The 20820-nt window shown below is 33.4% G+C and overlaps 1 non-coding gene across 1 annotated transcript; it reads right to left on the bottom strand.

Moving 5' to 3' along the window:
* Positions 1–20372: 20372 nt before the first annotated feature.
* LOC121231590 (small nucleolar RNA R71) lies at positions 20373–20479 on the bottom strand. The gene has a single exon (XR_005929647.1). It is a non-coding gene; the product is annotated as a small nucleolar RNA R71 (small nucleolar RNA).
* Positions 20480–20820: the final 341 nt, after the last annotated feature.

Here is a 20820-nt window from a genome sequence, read left to right as displayed (position 1 = left end):
ATAAGGCCTAATGGCCGATGTGATGAATGTGAAAGTGTATATATGCGATAAGGCCTAATGGCCGATGTGATGAATGTGAAAGTGTATATATGTGACAGGGCCGAGTGGCCAACGTGATGGATGTGAAAGTGTATATATGTGACAGGGCCGAGTGGCCAACGTGATGGATGTGAAAGTGTATAAATGTGATAAGTCCCGAAGGGCATTTGTGTCAGTACTATATCCGGGTTAAAACCCCGCAGGCTTTATGCGAGAATATTATCACTGCTTAATATCCGTAAGCTTCGTGCTCGTACCATATCTGAGCTCTAAAGACCCGATGACTACGTGTGGAGATTTTGTCCGGGTAAGACCTGATAACTTCGTGTGGAGATTTCGCCTGAGCTAAAGGTCTCACCGATAATCCGAGTAGAGGTTAAAGCTATAAGACTTCGTAATAAGAATTGCTTATAAATATATTCAATGTGAAAGGTTAAACAGGTATGTACTCCAAGTTTATATGTGAGCTTGATTTGCACTAAATCATAAGGTAGTTATGTGATGCATACGAGAGCAATCTATGAGACTATTCCTATGACTATGTGACATCGGATCAGTGTGAGAGGTTATGTGAAATCATACGATATATCTATGTCACATGAGCTCACTTTTATGTGAAAGTTTATCTGCCTATTGTATATGATGAGATGTGCATATTAGGTAAAGGGATGGTATGCCCGAAGGAAGAGTGAAATAAAAATATGAACAACTATGTTATAATTTGATCGTTATCTGTTGACACTGCTTAAAACTTACTAAGCATTGTAATGCTTACTCCGTTTACTCTGTTTCCTCTGTTTTATAGATCTCATTTCGAAGCTACAGGCTCGGGGATCATCAGCAACTAGTCACACTATCACTATCCATTGTTTGGTATTGCTACGTTTTGGATTATCTTATGGCATGTATGGAATAGACTAGTGGCGGAAGAATATTTTTGGTTAATGTATATAAGCCATGCGAAAATGGCATCATTTGAATGTTTACTTAGTGAAGTTTAAATTTTATCTCTGGCTGTGCTTAGTACTTATTTAAATGAATGATCTTTATTTCAAGAAAAAGTTTAAAATTTTACTGTTCTGACATGAGTCACAAGTCCGGTAGTGCCCCTTACCTATTCCGGCGACGGTTACGGGATAGGGGTGTTACATTTTATTGGTATCAGAGCTACGGTTTAGTCGATTCTAGGACTAACGTAGCACGCGAGAGTCTATTTATACATGCCATAAAGTGATAAAATGATAGTGTGATGATTTTTGGCTATTAAAATGTGTTTGCTGTATTGTAATGAATCTTGATCCCGATCGAGCTGTAGCAAGCTTCTGACTATGAGAATTTGCGATATAACTTCACTTAGATATGCCTAGATTATTAAGTTGATCAGGTACGTATCATGTACTTGTATTTGAATTTCGATTTGGATTGAATTATAAGGGTATAAGTGATGCAATTTTGAAAGAGTGTTATGACTATAAATGTGATTTTTGTATGTGGCTATGGAACTGGAAGTTGAATGGTCAATAAGCATGTTGTGTTTGCAGTCAAGTAATGTAAATGATATACTAATGTGTATTGCTATATGTGTATATGTACATGAGAATTGAGAGTGATATATCCGGGCTAAGTCCCGAAGAGCATTCGCGCTAGTGATATATCCGGGCTAAGTCCCGAAGAGCATTCGTGCTAGTGATATATCCGGGCTAAGTCCCGAAGAGCATTCATGCTAGTGATGTATCCGGGCTAAATTCCGAAGAGCATTCGTGCTAGTGATATATCCGGGCTAAGTCCCGAAGAGCATTCATGCTAGTGATGTATCCGGGCTAAATTCTGAAGAGCATTCGTGCTAGTGATATATCCGTGCTAAACCCCGAAGAGCATTCGTGCTGGTGTTATGTCCGGGCTAGGTCCCAAAGAGCAATCATGCTGGTGACGTGTATTCGGGCCTTCGTGCCTAGTAGGCTTCGTGCCGGTAATTTGAGCAAAGTTTAAGTATTCATTACTATACGAATTCAAATTTAAATGAGATGATATGTTTAAAAGTGTACATACATGATGTTTATAGACTTGGTTAAGTCATATCAATGTGTATTAACGAATGAATAAGAGCACTATGTATGTGAATAATTAGAGGCACTGTGTGTGTGCGAATTCCTTTAACCGAGCACTATGAGTGCGAGATCGGTCAGTGGGCACTAAGTGTGTGAAGTGGAATTCATGTAAGACCTCGTTTGGGACGAAGGCATTGATTTGAGATAGTGTGTAAGACCATGTCTGGGACATGGCATCGGCTCGATATGTGAGAATATGTAAGACCATATCTAGGATATGGCATTGTAAGAGCTATATGTGCTATTGCTGAATGGACACTATTTTGTTAATCTTGTTCAAGAAATTATTTTGATTAAGTTTCGACATTCGAAAGTTTGAAAGAATTTTTGATGAATGTTGATAATTTTGGATATACGAGTTATGCGCTAGAATAAATCTCATGCCAGTGTATTATATTAGGCTTTATGCCTATTCGACTGTATTCGGGTAACGTTAACTATGATTGAATGTGCTAAATGAACTAAATGTTCAGGTACGTGGAAGTTGATTTTCTTTTGGAAATGAGTTAAGTTGAATATTGAGATGTGATAAAGTTATAAAGGATATTTATTGGGATGTTTGAGTATATGTGTACTTTCGGTTAGGTTACAGCTTATTCATGAATGAAAATGTGGGTTACAAATATGTGAGTTGATGATGTGAATTATACATGTTAATATGTGCTTAATATGTGTTTGAAATGCATTTGCGAATTAAGTTAAGTGATTATTACTTATGAAATCAAGAAAATGAGATATATGTGCATACTTGTAGAAATGTTTATGTATTTGTTTTAAGATAAGAAAATGATTTTATAAATCGATGCGAAATCAATAATGAATTACAATTGCTATCAATGAGCTAATGTCTTTGTGGATATAATTCAATAAGAGGACGTTATCCTAAACTATGCATCGGTAGAAATTTTCGGGGACGAAAATTTCTTAAGTGGGGAAGAGTTGTGACACCCCTAAAGTGACCCTAGTCGGAAAGTGGTTTCGGAACCACAAAAATCGAGTCATAAAAATAATTAGCCGTCATATTTTATGACTATTATATGTGAGTACGAATGTGTGAAAGTTTTAAGCTTTGATTTAGTAAATTGCATGTGAATTTAGTCAATAGGACTTATGTGTGACACTTTTGAAATGTGATAGATCAAAACATAAGGATCTATTAGTGCATGAAATAAAAAGGGTGGACTTGCATGTCAATTTCCCCCCTAATATGTAGTGGCCGGCCATGAGCATGAGAGTGGACAAAATGTTATGGGGTGAAACATGTTGGAAACATGTTGTGTTAGTGTGTTATGGGAGAAAGAATATAATAAAGGGTTAGTAATAAAGAAATGAAAAGGGAGGGGTGATGAGAACAAAGTTGTCTCATCCATGTTCCCCCCCATTGCCGTAACTTGAGAATAGAAAGAAGAAAAAAATTTCTTTGTTTGATTTCGGCTTGGAGAATATTTAGAAAGAGGTAAGTACTTTGAAATTCTTGAAAATTTATGTATAATTTTGGTGATTTGTTCAAATTCTATCCATTCCATGAGTTAAATTTTTTGGTTGTTTGGAGGGTTGATATTCGGCCAAGTAGTTTGAAACTCTTGGTAAATATTTTTCTTTCTTTCTTTATGTCATTAAAAAGGATTAAAATGCATCAATTGATTAATAAGCATGCTATCATGAAAATGTTAAAGTGTTATGTCTTTAGAATGTTGAGGTTTTGAATGGCAATTATATCATTAATAAATATATGGATGGTAATGGCTTAATGCATGATGTCTTTATATGTTTATTTTAAAGTTATTTGTGAGATAATTATTTTTATAAGTATTATAAAACATAAAATGGAAAGCCATGCATGTTTGTATCTTCAAGGCCGAATTGAAGTTGTTTTGTAAGTTGGAGTATTTGTGATGATATTTAACCTTAGACAATTGATATGGACGGTATGGGGCATAAAAAAAAAAAGAGAACATGCATGTAGTTCATCTTGGAGGCCGAACAAAGGAGAAAGAAAATAAAATTTGTGGCTTTGAAGTTTCGGCCATTTGGAAGCAAAAATTCAAGCTCAAGAGCTTAGAGGACCAAAGTTGGATAAGGGAAGGGAAGAAGTGATCGAATAGCCGCCGAAATTGTTCGACCACATCCGAGGTAAGTTTTAAGTGTTTAAACGTTGAGTAAATTCAATTATAATAGGACATGATGAGTTGATTTAAGAAGATATGATGTGGCCATGATATGTTCTAAGCTCAAATGGTAAGTTCTTAAGTGTTTGAGCTTGGGAATTTAAGGGTAATTTGAAATAGTCTGCTTCGGACAACAGCAGTAAGGTGACTTTAGAAAATCACCATAAATTTATGGACTTGAATTAGAGGCTGAATGAGACATGAAATTAAATCTTAATGAGTCTAGTTTCTTATAAAAGAAACCGTGTAAGCAAAGGAATTTCCGATAATGAGATATTTAAAGTTGTGTGAGACGGTGTCAGAATGACTCTGAAATCCCCTGTTCTGTTTTTAGAAAATCATTATAAATTGTACAAAAATGGTTATAAGATAAAATTTATATGCTTAGACTCCTTAATGAGTCTAGTTTCAAATGAAATCAAATAAAACACATTTTGAATTCTGTATCTATACATGCCATATAAATCTTTGAACATAAAACAAAAGCTACTGGAATTGATCTAGATAGTGTGCTTTGTTGTGTTGATTCGATCTACCAACTTCACTTCAATTTAATCTACATAAAAATATGAAACACACACAAGTAAGCTTATTGAAGTTTAGTAAGTTCATAGGTTTAAAAGTAATGCTTACCAAACATAATATTTCCAAACAATAATAAAACATTTACTAAAGTTCCCCGCCATTCACAACCACTGTTGTAATACTTCATATAGTTAAGCTCAACATTTACAACTACACAATCTCTTTCATTTGGTTCACTCTTCTTGTATTACTTATTATCAAATTAGGAAACGGCTTACAAAATTGAGTACGTCGTTCCTCAGTGCCACGATTCACAACTCAGTATGGTTTTCCTCATTGAAATACCATACCTACATTTTACAACTCGGTATGGAAAATGCCGTACTTACGTTTCTTAACTCAGTATGGATAATACCATACCTACATTTCACAACTTAGTATGGTTAATACCATACCTACATTTCTCAACTCAGTATGGATGATACCATACATACGTTTCACAACTCCGCCATGGATCAACCATGGTCTTATCCGTCAATTCATCACATGTCACGATACGAACGCACTTAATCTTGCGTTTTTCCTAATTTGAATTTCCACCTTTATTCTTTCATTTTAACATAATTTTCACAATCCCACAGCAAATTCATATTTAATAACACATTATATCATTCAGTAATTCACAAATAAATATGTAAATTTATCCATATGAACTTACCCAGCTGATTTGTAGAAGATATTGAAATTTAGGACTATTCCGCAACTTTTTCTTTACCTCGTTCTTCTTTGGATTTTTGATCTATAATGTAAAATATTTTCACTCATTAGCATTTATTTCCTTTCTATTTCACTTCACAATTTATGCTCTTCAATTTTCAAAATTGCACTTTTACCCTAAAATTTATAGTTTTTACAATTTAGTCCATGCTCAATTCACCCATCAATTGAACTATTTTTCTCAATTAACACTTTATTTTATCATTATAAACTATTTCACAACCTTTGATATTCTGGATTTCAACACCAACCTCTAATTCACAACTTTTTCACAATTAGGTCCTAAATACCATTTTCTATCAAAATCACTTAATAAAACCACCTTAATATGAAATTAGAACTTAAATTTCATAATAATTCATCATAAAATTCCCTTAATCAGCCAGGGTAACTTCCAATTTCACCCACCAAATCAAAAACTAATGAATTCTATAAGTGGACCTAATTGTAAAAGTCATAAAAACATAAAAATTATCAAGAAAAGAAAGAGTTAAACTCACATGACGTAAAAATATGAAAAATAAGCTTTCTCCAGACCTCCTATGGCGTTTTGGCTGAAAAAATATGAAGAGATCTCTAGATTTTTCAAATTTGTCCTTATTTTATATGTTAAATTTGTAAAATTTCCAATTTTGCCCTTATTTTCCTTATCTTTCTGCTGATTTTCTTGCCCTTGCCGTCCAGCCTATTTATTTTCAGGATTAATTTCCCTTTAAATCCTATTTCTTTTAACACTTGAGCTATTTAATCCTTCTAGCAAATTTTGCATTTGTTACAATTTAGTCCTTTTTATTTAATTGACTACGCAAACGTTAAAATTTCTCAACCAAACTTTAATACTAACTAAATGACACTTTGTAAATATTTATAAAAATATTTATGGCTTGATTTTCAAATTTGAGGTCTCGATACCTCGTTTTTTGACCCGTTGGACCTAATAAATTCTTTTAATTCACCAAATTCACCAATTCACAAATTCTTCTAAATTCTTACTTGACTCATAAATATTAAATTACTATCTTGATCAATCTTACTTGTCGGATTTAGTGATCTCAAATCACCATTTCTGACACCACTAAAAATTAGGCCGTTACAACTCTCCCCTCCTTTAAAAATTTCGTCCTCAAAATTTGTTACATGAAAATAGATTTGGATACTGTGATCTCATTGACTCCTCTGTTTCCCAAGTTGCCTCCTCCATACCATGTCGATGCCATAAAATTTTAACCAATGGTATTCTTTTGTTCCACAATTCTTTAACTTCACGAGCCAAAATCTTCACTGGTTCTGAATAAGTCATATCTGGTTGAAGCTCAATTTTAGTATGAGGAATTACGTGTGAAGGATCTGACCTATAACGTCTTAGCATAGACACATGAAACACATTGTGAATCTTCTCAAGTTCCAGAGGTAAAGCCAACCGATAAGCTATAGTACCAACCCTTTCAACAATTTCATATGGCCTTATGAATCTCGAAATTAATTTTCCTTTTCTACCAAACCGTAACATCTTCTTCCACGGTGAAACTTTTAAAAATACTCGATCACCCACTGCATATTCTATGTCTATTCATTTAAAATCCGCATATGACTTCTGATAGTGAAGCAGCTTTTAGACTATCTCGAATAATCTAGACTTCCTCTTTGATTTCCCGAATCAAATCAATCCCAACTATTTTTTATTCACTCAATGCAGAACAACACAATGGAGTCTTGCATTTCCTACCATAAAGAGCCTCAAATGGTACCTTTTTTATACTAGACTGATAGCTATTGTTGTAAACAAACTCAGTCAAAGGTAAATACCTTTCCCAACTGTCAGCAAACTCGAGTATACAACATCTTAACATATCTTCTAAATTTTGAATCACTCGCTCTGACTGTCCATCTGTTTGATGATGAAATGTTGTACTAAAATTCAATCTGGTACCTAAAGCTTCTTACAATTTATTCCAAAATCTTAAAGTAAACCTCAGATCCCAGTCTGAAATGATAGATACTGGAACTCCATGTAGTCTCACAATCTCTGAGACATACAATTCTGCTAACTTCTTAAGTGAAAATCTGTTCTGACTGGAAAAAAGTGTGCTGACTTTGTCAATCTATCAACAATCACCCATATCGAATCTTTCTTTCTTGGAGTCATAGGCAATCCTGACACAAAATCCATTGTAACATGCTCCCACTTCCATTCAGGAATCATAATGGGTTGTAATAAACCCGTTGGCACTTGATGCTCTGCTTTAACTTGCTGGCAAATCAAACATTTTGCAATAAATTCTGAAATTTCTCTTTTCATACCAGGCCACCAATATGTCTTTTTCAGATCACCATACATTTTTGCACTGCCCGGATGAATAGAATACATACGATTATGTACTTCAGAAAGAATATCATTCTTCAAATCAGAATTATTTGGAACACAAATCCTATTATGATAACGCAGCATACCTTCATCATCAATATTGAACTCTAAATCTAAATTATCCCGAACCATCTTCAGTTTCAGCACCAATTTCAGATCTTCATTCTGCAGCTTCTGAATTTGTTGAAGGAACATTGGTTTTACTTTCAATTCTACTAATACAGCACCTTCTTCATTAAGAGCCAAATGAGCATTCATTGCCCGAAGTGCAAACAAGGATGACTTTCGACTAAGTGCATTAGTAACTACATTAGCTTTCCCTGGATGATAGTCAATAACCAAATCATAGTCTTTCAGCAACTCTAACCACCGTCTCTGTCTTAAGTTCTGTTCCTTCTGAGTTATTAAGTATTTCAAACTTTTGTGATCCGTATAAATATAACACTTCTCACTATATAAATAATGTCTCCAAATTTTTAAAGCAAAAACAATTGCAGCTAACTCAAGATCATGTGTAGGGTAATTCTTTTCATGTGGTTTTAACTGTCGCGAAGCATAAGCCACCACCTTTCCTGACTGTATTAACACACAACCCAAACCATTTAAAGATGTATCACTATACACAACATACGGTGTACCTGATTCTGGTTGAGTCAAGATTGGAGCTTTTGTTAACATTTTCTTTAACTTATCAAAGCTCTGCTGACATTAATCAGACCATACAAACTCAGCATTCTTCTGTAATAAACAAGTCATTGGTGAAGCAATCATGGAAAAATTCTTTACAAAATGGTGATGGTATCCTACTAATCCCAAAAAACTTCGCACTTCAGTTACATTCTTCGGTGTTTTCCAATTCACCACTGCTAAAACTTTACTTGGATCCAAACGAATTCCTTCAGCTGATACAATATGACCCAGAAATCCAACCTCATGAAGTCAAAACTCACATTTACTAAATTTTGCATATAACTGCTTTTCTCTCAAAGTCTGTAATACAATTCTCAAGTGCTATGCATGTTCAGATTATGTCTTTGAATAGACCAATATGTCATCAATAAATACCACCATAAATCTATCCAAATAAGGCTAAAAAATCTGATTCATTAAATCCATAAATGCAACAGGGGCATTTGTTAAACCAAAAGGCATTACCAAAAATTTGTAGTGACCATACCGAGTTCGAAAAGTAGTCTTTGGTACGTCACACTCTTTAACCTTCAATTGATAATACCCATATATAAGGTCTATCTCTGAGAACACTACAGCACCTTTCAGTTGATCAAACAAATCATCGGTACGAGGTAATGGATATTTATTTTTAATTGTTACCATGTTCAACTGTCTATAATCAATACACAATTGCAACGAGCCATCTTTCTTTTTCACAAATAAAACAGGTGCGCCACAAGGTGATGTACTTGGTCTGATGAACCCTTTATCCAATAACTCTTACAACTGTGTCTTCAACTCTTTTAACTCAGCCGGTACCATTCTATACGGTGTTATTGATATTGGAGCTGTACCCAGAATCACACCAGTTATGAATTCAACCTCACGATCTGGGGGTAAACCAGGTAATTCCTCAGGAAACACATCAGTAAACTCATTAACAACTGGAAATTGTTCCATCTTCAATTCAGAACCTTGAGTATCAAGAATATAAGCTAAAAATGCTTCATTACCCTTCCGAATCAATTTATGAGCTGTAAAGGTTGAAATAATTCTGACATTATTCTTTTTATCTCCAAACTCAGCTGAAACTATTTCCCCTGTCTGACATTTTAAATCAATCCATTTTTCTCTACAACTCACTATGGCATCGTGTTTAATCAACCAATCCATTCCAAGAATAAGATCAAATTCTCAGAAAGGTAACACCATTAAAGCAGAGAATTCATAGCCTTGTATTTTCAGTGGACAATTCTGACATATAAAATTAACTAACGTACTTTGCCCTAGCAGATTAGTGACTTGCACATCAAGGTCAGTGGGCTCAACAGTCATTTTCTTTTCTGACACTAATGCAAGGCAAATATATGAATGCGTAGATCCAGGATCAATTAAAGCATATACAGAATCATCAAAAAGATAGAAATTATCATCTATCACATCTAGAGCAGAAGCTTCCTCCCTTGCCCGGATAGCATATGTACGTGCAGGTGCCCTTGTTTCTGATCGGGCTACAGTATCTCTCGTTCCCGAACGAGCAGTCCCAGGAGCACTGCTTTGACCCAAACGTTTACTTTTTTCAGGAGTATTTGCTTACTTCTTACCTTGTTCTCTATCTTCTCTTAACAATTGAGGGCAGTCCCGAATAAAATGATCGGTTCCACCACATCTATAACAAGCTCCGATTTTTCCCTAACATTCACCAATATGAAATCTACCACAATTTTTGCATCTAGGTCTTGGAATATTTTGCACACTACTAGCACTAGCTTCTAGTTTATTACTTACTCCAACATCTCGTTGAGTTGTTTTACTTTTATTCGATTGTTCCGGAATTGTAACAGGTCGACTAGAATCATCTCTGAACTTTTTAGCCGGAAAAGTCGAAATTGGTCTAGAGAAACTTCTTTTGTATACCTCTTTACCTCTTCTTTCTCTTTGCATCTTTTTGTTATACACTTCTTCTATCTTTTGAGATCGATCAGACAGAACCACAAATTTATGAATCTCTGTGCCTCTAATCATCATTCTGATTTCATCATTATGCCGTTCTTCAAATTTCATGCACATTTATTCCTCTGTCGATACAACATCCCGAGCATATCTACTAAGGTACACAAATTCTCTTTCATATTCAGCCACTGTTTTATTTCCTTGTCGAAGATCAAAAAATTCCCTCTTCTTCTTATCTAAATATCTCTTTCCCACATATTTCTTTTTAAACTTGTTTTGGAAGAATTCCCAAGTAAGTTTATCTGCAGGTACCACTGCCTCAATGGTTTCCCACCAATTATACGCTTCTTCTTTCAATAGTGAAACTGCACACCTCAGATAGTCTAAAAACTCTCTCCACACTCTTTAACCAATACTCTGCTTTAACTGGATCATCGTCTGATCTCCCTCAAAATTCTTCAGCTCCGAACTTTCTGAGTTTCTCAATCTGTGTTCTTTTACTAGATTCATCTACTAAAGAAAGAGCAACCGGGGTTGTAACAGGTGGTAAAGTAGGGGGAGGAGGAGGTTGTTATGCCTGACTTCTTCCTTGTATTGTTTCACGATACCACTGATTCATTAACTCGTAAATCATATTTTTAAGTTCTTCCTCTCTAATCAAAGGAATCGAAACATTACTACTTGTTCCCTGCTCAGAAGTCTATATTCTACTATTAAAACCTCTTCTTAACTAGCACCCTCGGGTCTATCAGACATCTTTACAATCTATAACAAAAATTAGTAGTTAAATCGAATCATTCACATCACACTATCACAGATTTATATGGTATGGATTTCTAAACACTTTACACATCACATTCGTTTCAAGAATCGACTAAACCAAATCCCTGATACCAATAAATATAACACGCCTAGCCCACATCCATCACCGAAACAGGGTTACAAGATGTTACCGAAGTTTATAGAATAATTACACAAAAAATTCCATTATTTACTTGTATTCACATCAAAGCTGTCCACTCAAGTCATAGTCACTAAATTATTAATATCGTGAGCTACGGAACTCCAAATTAAGATCCGCTAATTTTTATTGAAACTAGACTCACATATCTTTCTACCATAAAATTTTTAGAATTTTTTTTGGTCTAGCCAATAAGTACAATTTATTCGTTAAAGTCTCCCCTGTTTCACTGTCCTATAGTTCTGACCCCTCTTCACTTAAAATAAGTTATCTCCTCATAAGGGATTTGGATAATGTTCCTATTTGTTTGTTTTAAAAATAGACTCATTAAGGATTTTAATCATATGAATTATACCTATAATTATTGTTTTACAGTTTTTAATGATTTTCCAAAATCAGAACAGGGGAGCTCGAAATCACACTAACCTTGTCTCACAAAAATTCAAGTATCTTCTAATATTAAAGTCTTTTGCTTACACCATTTCTTCTATGTGAAACTAGATTTAGTAGGCTTTAATTTTATATCTTATTCAACCCTTAATTCGATTTTCATAATTTATGGTGAATTTTCAAATTCAAACTATTGCTACTAACCAAAAATCATTTTAGTACAAAATATTGTTAACTAGTTTATAACATCTTTACTTCATTTCATTTAAACTCTATACATGCCATATAAATCTTTGAACATAAAAAAAAAGCTACCGGAATTGATCTGGATAGTGTGCCTTTGTTGTGTTGATCTGATCTACCAACTTCACTTCAATTCAACCTACATAAAAATATGAAACACACACAAGTAAGCTTATTGAAGCTTAGTAAGTTCATAGGTTTAAAAGAAATGCTTACCAAACATACTATTTCCAAATAATAACAAAACATTTTCTAAAGTTCCCTACCATTCACAACCACTATTATAATACTTCATATAGTTGAGCTCAACATTAACAACTACTCAATCTCTTTCATTTGGTTCACTCCTCTTGTATTACTTATTATCAAATTAGGAAACGGCTTACGAAATTGAGTACATCGTTGCTCAGTGCCATGATTCACAATTCAGTATGGTTTTCCTCATATAAAAAACCATACCTACATTTTACAACTCGGTATGGGAATGCCATACCTACATTTCTTAACTCAGTATGGATAATACCATACCTACGTTTCACAACATACCTACGTTTCACAAATCAGTATGGATGATACCATACCTACGTTTCACAATTTTTCCATGGATCAACCATGGTCTTATTCGTCAATTCATCACATGTCACAATACGAACGTACTCAATCCTGTGTTTTTTCTAATTTGAATTTTCACCTTTATTCTTTCATTTTAACATAATTTTCACAATCTCATAGAAAATTCACATGTAATAACACATTATATCATTCAATCATTCACAAATAAACATGTAAATTCAACCATATGAACTTACCCGGCTGATTTGTAGAAGATATTGAAATTTAGAGACTATTCCGCAACTTTTTCTTTTCCTCGTTCTTCTTTGGATTCTTGATCTATAATGTAAAATATTTTCACTCATTAGCATTTATTTCCTTTCTATTTCACTTCACAATTTATGCTCTTCAATTTTCAAAATTACACTTTTACCCCGAAATTCATAGTTTTTACAATTTACTCCCTCCTTAATTCACCCATCAATTGAACTAATTTTTCTCAATTAACACTTTATTTTATCATTATAAACTATTTCAAAACCTTTGATATTCTGGATTTAACCACCAACCTCTAATTCACAACTTTATTCACAACTAGGTCCTAAATACCATTTTCTATCAAAATCACTTAATAAAACCACCTTAATATGAAATTAGAACTTAAATTTCATAATAATTCATCATAAACTCCCTTAATTAGCCAGGGTAACTTCCAATTTCACCCACCAAAACAAAAACTAATGAATTCTATAAGTGGACATAATTGTAAAAGTCATAAAAACATAAAAATTATCAAGAAAAAGAAAGAATTAAACTAATTTGATGTAAAAATATGAAAAACAAGATTTCTCCAGACCTCCTATGGCGTTTTGGCTGAGAAAATATGAAGAGATCTCTAGATTTTTCAATTTTGTCCTTATTTTATATGTTAAAATTATTAAATTTCCAATTTTGCCCTTATTTTCCTTATTTTTCTACTGATTTTCTTGTCCTTTCTATCCAACCTATTCAATTTTAGGCTTAATTTCCCTTTAAATCCTATTTCTTTTAACACTTGAGCTATTTAATCCTTCTAACATATTTTGCATTTGTTACAATTTAGTCCTTTTTATTTAATTGACTACCCAAACATTAAAATTTCTCAACCAAACTTTAATAATAACTAAATGACACTCCGTAAATATTTATAAAAATATTTATGGTTCAATTTTCAAATTTGAGGTCTCGATACCTCATTTTTTGACCCATTTGACCTAATAAATTCTTTTAATTCGCCAAATTCACCAATTCACAAACTCTTCTAAATTCTTACTTGACTCATAAATATTAAATTATTATCTTGTTCAATCTTACTTGTTGGATTTAGTGATCTCAAGTCACCATTTCTGACACCACTGAAAATTAGGTCGTTACATTAGTGACTAAATAATGTTATAATTAATATACAAAAAGTCAAAACTTAATTAAAACTTTTTGAACCCAGATTATATTGTACAATTGGTCACTCCACTATCTCGAGATAACCAAAAACAAATTGCATGTAGAACCAATTAATAGAAATAATGAAACAATGAAGTAAAAGAAATAGATTGCATGTATCACCATCTATAGTGATTGCATTTTCTCGCTAAATACAAGAAATGACTTAAGAATTAATTATAGGTTCTTTGAATTATTATTTAATTATAATTAAATTAATATTATTATTTAAATATAATTAATTAATTATAATTAAATAACTGAAGTTTGAAGATAAAATGAAATTAATTAGTCATTATGAATTCATTAAAAAAGGAAATTAAATGTATTTTATCATAGATTCTATTACAATAAAGTTGTTATGACTTTAATGGAATTAGAATTGGATTGAAAATTTATTTATTTGATAAATTAATTTAGTTAAATTAATTGATTAAATCATATTTGTAACAGCACATTTTCGGTGAGATCGGAACAGTGGTTTCAGGACCACAAATCCGAGCCAAAAATTTAAAATTTTATTTTATGGTTGGATTCAAGATAGAAAGATCACACGAAAATTTCGATGCGAAAATTTTATCGATTGTGTGGTTAATTAGGTAAAAGACTAAATTGCATAAAATGCAAAAGTTTTGTTCTAGTAGGTATTGGTACCAAATAGCTATGGAATTCAAAACTTAAGGTCCTTAAATGGTAATTACACCATTGAAGGGTAGTTAGTAGATATTTTAATGACTCATCCATGGAAAAATTAGAAATAGCTAGGGACTAAATTGGAAATCACTAAAATTAAAAGATGACAAATAATTAAAAAGAATTATCATCTTTTCTATTCATTTTCATCCCCAAAATTTCTATGGAAACCCTAAGAGAGAGGATTAAAACTTTTCAAGCTCAATAAGGTATGAAATCAAGTCCCGTTTTTACTAATTTTTATATTTTTAGAATCGGGATAACCTAATCTCTCTATTTAGGGGATTAATTTGAAAAGTTATCAAGGTATAAAATATGGGTCATGGATGAATATGCTGAAAATTAGAAATTTATGGTAGAAAATGAAAGTTTTTTCATAGATAAACAACTTTTACAAAGTAATTTTTTATGAAAACTTGATTTAGGGACTAAAATGAAAAAGTGGTAAAATCCATGGAAAATTCTGAAATTTGTGAAATGCATGTGCTGTAGATGTAGTAAATGAATTTCGACTAGGCTTGGAAAGAGGGTTAAATTTCATGAATTTCATTTTCCAAGCCTAGGGACAAAATCAAAATTTTTGAAAAGAATAGAGGCAAAATGGTAATTTTGCCTAGGACATAATAGAACGCAAATGTGTTTGAAATGTGATAGATTAATAGTTAAATTTATCCATATAGATCTGGAAAGATCAATCGCGGAATTAGATCGAGGAAAGCAAAAGGTTTCGGATTAGTAGAAACTCAAAAAGGAACCATTTTCAAGGTAAGTTCGTGCAACTTAAAAAAATGTATGTTAATATGTTTCAATTGAATTGTATGATTTTGTTGTTATGTATGAGATGATATATATATACATATTGATATAGTTTTAATTTTTGTAATATGGACAAATTATAGAGTCCCGGTCGAATGTTGAATTTTGATAGGTCAAAAATAATAGTACATATGTTGCAAATAGAATTTAGCCCGGACGGGTAATTCTCATGTAAGCCCTATTGAGTTACGTTATAAATTGGATTTAACCCCGACGGGTAATCCATATTAATCTCTTTAGAGCAAATGCTACGAATAGGATTTAGCCTAGACTGGTAATCCTACGGTAAAATGTATGACTCAATGGTGTGTCCTTTTATTACGTACCCCAATGCGTACTTTTACACATGTGTATATTATCAGAACATCCATTGAGATTTCAATAGTTCGATGGAAAAGACTCTTGAAAGAGTGGAAAGGTGAAATTAATGGAAGCTTGTAATGTGATGAGCTCATCTATGTTTATTTTATATTCATATGAAATTATGTGACTAACTTGTTTGAATAAGTGCATGTTGTTAGGTAACTTACCCAAAATTGATGGAATATGTATGTATGTGTGCTTATGTTAATAAATAAGATCGATAAGTTTATTTTTCGTTATACGAACTTACTAAGCATAAAATGCTTACTCCATTTATTTTTCCCTGCTCTATAGTGCTCAAAGCTCGCGAAGGTTAGAAGTCGGTTGGAGAAGTTATCACACTATCCACTATCTTAGTTTGGTATAACTAGAAATCTCATTTTGGTATAATGGCATGTATAAGCTTAGTTGGCCAAGGATGGCTTGTAATGGTTGTTTTGTAACCTAGCCATTGGAATGGTTAGAAATGGTCATTTTGATACACTTGTAATGTCATGTTATGATATCTTCACATATATTAGGTAAATGTTTAAGTGTCTCCATCAAATGGATTAGTCTATGGTAAAATTATAAACATGTGTGCATGTGGTGGTATGCCTTGTAAATGATGAAATTCGCTTGAGATGGATGTTTGAAATGGTTGAATTGTATTTGGTATGTTTTAGTGCAAGAACATGGTAAATTTTGGTGACAAATGAGGCTAGGAAATGGCTTAATTTTGTCCACATGGGTGTGTGTCTAGGCCTTGTGTGACACTCGGCCTGTCCCATGGGCATGTGGTCTGGCCGTGTGTCCCCTGCATCTTAAAAATGCAAAACAGAATGCTCAGAAATAGGCACACGGGAAGAGACGCGGCGTGTGTTTTAGCCATGTAGAATTCATAGCTTGGCAAATTGGTAAATAGAATAAGTTTTAAAGGTTGGTTAGGTAAATTGAATAATAATAGATTAAATAAATAAAACAAATACAAAAGTATGGCCATATTGCTTCATTATTGTCGAATATGCAAAGAAAGAATAGGAGAAAAGAGTTTTAAGGGTTCGGCACATTTGGGGCTTGATTTAGGTAAGTTTTAAGCTCAGTTTTCGATAATCTTTACGTTTTTGAGATTGTTGCTTCGTGTTTTCCAAAACCTATGCTTAAATTTTAGAATTTGATGATGATTTCATGAGATGCCATTGTTGATTTTGTGAGCTTTGTGATGATAAATGGTGAAATATGAAAGCCTGATGATAGATAAATATATTTTGTGTTGGGATTTTTGATGAATTTGAATATTTTGGGCTAATTTGTGAAAATTAGAAATTGAGGGACTAAAATGTGAAATAAATTGTATATATAAGCTTATAAGGAGTAGAGGAAAATTCGGCCAAGCATGAGTGTGGTCAAATTTTGAATATTTTATGTTTTGTGAAATAGGACTAAATTGTGAAAAATGTGAAATGACAGGGGAAAAAGTGTAATTAGCCTATTTATGTGTTTTTAGATGAATTTGCTTGAGTATATAATTAAATAAGTTGAATTTGCATTGAATTAGATCAAGAAATGAGAAAATCAGATTTGGATCGAGGAAAGTCGAAAATTATCGAATAGTCATTCCGGTCCGTTCGTATTTGTATGAGGTAAGTTCATAAGTAATCAAATGTTATTAAATTGAAATGTATGTGCATTATATATATATGCTGAATTAAGTTGTAAAAGAATATAAATGTGAAGTTGAAGTATGTAAAATATGAATTGAAATTGAGGCACTAAGTGTGCGATAAATGAAATAGCTATGGCTATTAAAATGGCACTGAGTGTGTGAAATATAACAGCATTGGTTGAGTAAATGGCACTATGTGTGCAATACCAGTATGAGTTCAGTTTAACGTAATGGCATTAAGTGTACAATATAATTATAGCTTCGGCTAATAAATTGGCACTAAGTGTGCGAGTTCGTTGAATGTTCATTGATAATCAAATGAATTGGTGCTTCGAGCATTAAAGTGATAAATGTGATAGGTAAGAACGTAATGGTACAGGTATGTATGGAATCTATGTGATTGATGATGTTAAATATGTAATAGATGAAAAATTATGCAATAAAAGCGAGTATGATTATGATTAGTAAATATATGATCTACGTGAAAACGAGATGTGGGTACTAGTAAGTTAACTATGATCAAATGAATTATATGAGAAAGGTGGAATTGTAAATGTGGCCATATATGATTCAGGTACATGAGATGTTGATAAACCGTAATTTATGGATAGTTTCTCCTTAGATTTGGTGAATTCGATGCTCCTAATTCTTTAATTTCATGTTTTATACTTAGGTGAGCATAGGAGAGTAAAAAGAGCGAGAAACAGGCCGAAAACAGAGAAAATGGACCCACATGGGAAATCAACACGGTAGTGTCCATTTGGTAGGATCGAAGCACGACTTACACGGGTAGACTACACGCCCGTGCCTATTTAGCAGCCTTGACCACGGCCTAGAGCAATCGCACACGGACGTGTCACACGGGCGTGTCCCTGACGAGCCCAAGTATAGTCTTATTCGGAAAAGGTCACTTTTGAAGGCTTTTAGGCATTCTAAAGCCTATTTAAACACCTAAGGAGGAACTTAGAGACACGGAGTAGAAGGCAAGGAATTACTCAAGGGAAGCCGATTGATCCATCTCAGAAGCCAGATTCATCGTCAAGACTGACGATCTCCCTTCAGTTTCCATTCAGGGGCTTTAGGTTTTCTTTATGTTTTGTATTCATTATTCTTCTAAGATGTTTTCTTTTATAATTATGAACTAAACCTCCTAAATACCTAAGGGGAATGAAACCTAAGACGGATCTTGTTATTATTATCTAAATTGTATGATAAAATTTGACTTGTTCTTAATTATGTGTACTTAATTCTTGTCTTAATATTCCAGGATATTGATTCAAGTTAATGCGCTTATTCAGAGGAGCAAAAGTCCCTGTCTAAGAGTAAATTTTTCATAATTAAGCGGAGTTGATTGCACGCCTAGAGATAGGGTGACAAGATTTTTCCAAATTAGGGTGAAACCTAATAAGGGAATCCATAGATCGAGTTAATGCAACACTAGGGAGTTAATTAGAAAGAGATTTCAATTAATCAACCTAGGGTTAGACGTTATTAGTCTCGAGAGAGATAATAATATAACTTAGGGATTTTTACGAATCAAGTCAAATGAATAAATCGTCTGATTCAGAGTCAAATAACAAGTGAAGTCTAGGTGGATTTTTCCTTGGGTATTATCTTAATCAATCGAGTTTTCCCAAAAGCTTTTCCCCAATTTCCCTCTGTGCACTCTTAGTTTAGTTAATTAGTTTAGATAATCAAATCCCTTAATTTTTAGGCCAGATAATAAAAAGAAAGTAATTACTAGTACTCTTGGTTCCTTTGGGTTCGACAATCTGGTCTTGCTAAAGCTATACTACTGTTCGATAGGTAAACTTGCCTTCATCGTGATAATAGTTAGTTTCAAGAACGATTAATTGTAAATTTTTAAAGCCTGTTACGAATATCACGTATCAAGTTTTTGTCACCGTTGCCGAGGAACCAAGATATTAGGAACACTTGATTTTTATTACTTTAGTCATTTTACTTTATTTGCAATTTAAATTTTTTATTCTCTTTTCTAATTTTTTTCTTTTATTCGCTCTTGGCAAGTTTTTATAGTGTATGACTAGAAGAAACCCATCGAGACCATTATTGTTTGAATAGTGAGATCAATCGCACAATTCGCCGAAATCGAAGAGAAATAAGGCGAAGCTTAAAATACATAGAGGAAGAGCAAGAAGACGATACTTCAACCACAACCGAGCAAATGGCTGAAAAATAGGGAAATTCGCTACCTCCTGTGATTGCCGTTGATCCAGTAAATCAGAATCCTACTCCGCGTACTATGTATGATTATGCTAAACCTTCTTTAACAGGAACTGAATCGAGCATAGTTAGGCCTACTGTTGCTGCAAATAATTTTTAACTGAAACCTAACACCATTCAAATGATACAGCAATTTTTTCAGTTTGATGGTTTGCAGGATGAGGATCCAAACAACCACTTGGCAAATTTTCTAGAGTTTTGCAATACATTTAAAATCAATGGCGTTTCTGATGATGCCATTCACCTTCGGTTATTCCCTTTTTCATTGAGGAACAAAGCTAAACAGTGGTTAAACTCGTTACCACAAGGGTCAATCACTACTTGGGAATAAATGACCGAAAAATTCTTATTAAAATATTTTTCGACGGCTAAAACAACCAAATTACGTAATGAAATCTCCTATTTTGTACAGATGGATTTAGAAACACTCTACGATGCATGGGAGAGATACAAGGACCTTTTGAGAAGGTGCCCACACCATGGGTTACCACTCTGGCTACAGGTTCAAACGTTTCACAATGGCCTGAATCCTTCGACTAGACAGATGATTGATGCAGCTGCTGGAGGAACTATCAATAATAAGACACCGGATGATGCTTATGAATGAATAGAAGAGATGTCACTGAATAATTATCAGTGGCAAGTTATGAGGACAAAGTTGACGAAAGCAGCCCGCATTTTTAACGTCGATTCAGTCACCATGCTCTCTAACCAGGTAGAACTTTTGAATAGAAAAATTGACGATTTTCTTGGTTCTTCACAGGTTCACCCAGTAATGCAGTGCGAAGCAAGTGGAGGTGGATCAAGCAATTCAGAATACCCACCCT

Source organism: Gossypium hirsutum, chromosome A06, assembly GCF_007990345.1.
Source record: "Gossypium hirsutum isolate 1008001.06 chromosome A06, Gossypium_hirsutum_v2.1, whole genome shotgun sequence".
In the NCBI taxonomy this organism is placed as follows: domain Eukaryota; kingdom Viridiplantae; phylum Streptophyta; class Magnoliopsida; order Malvales; family Malvaceae; genus Gossypium; species Gossypium hirsutum.
The sequence above is the reverse complement of the archived record's forward strand: the minus strand, read 5'-3'. Positions and strand labels throughout refer to the sequence as shown.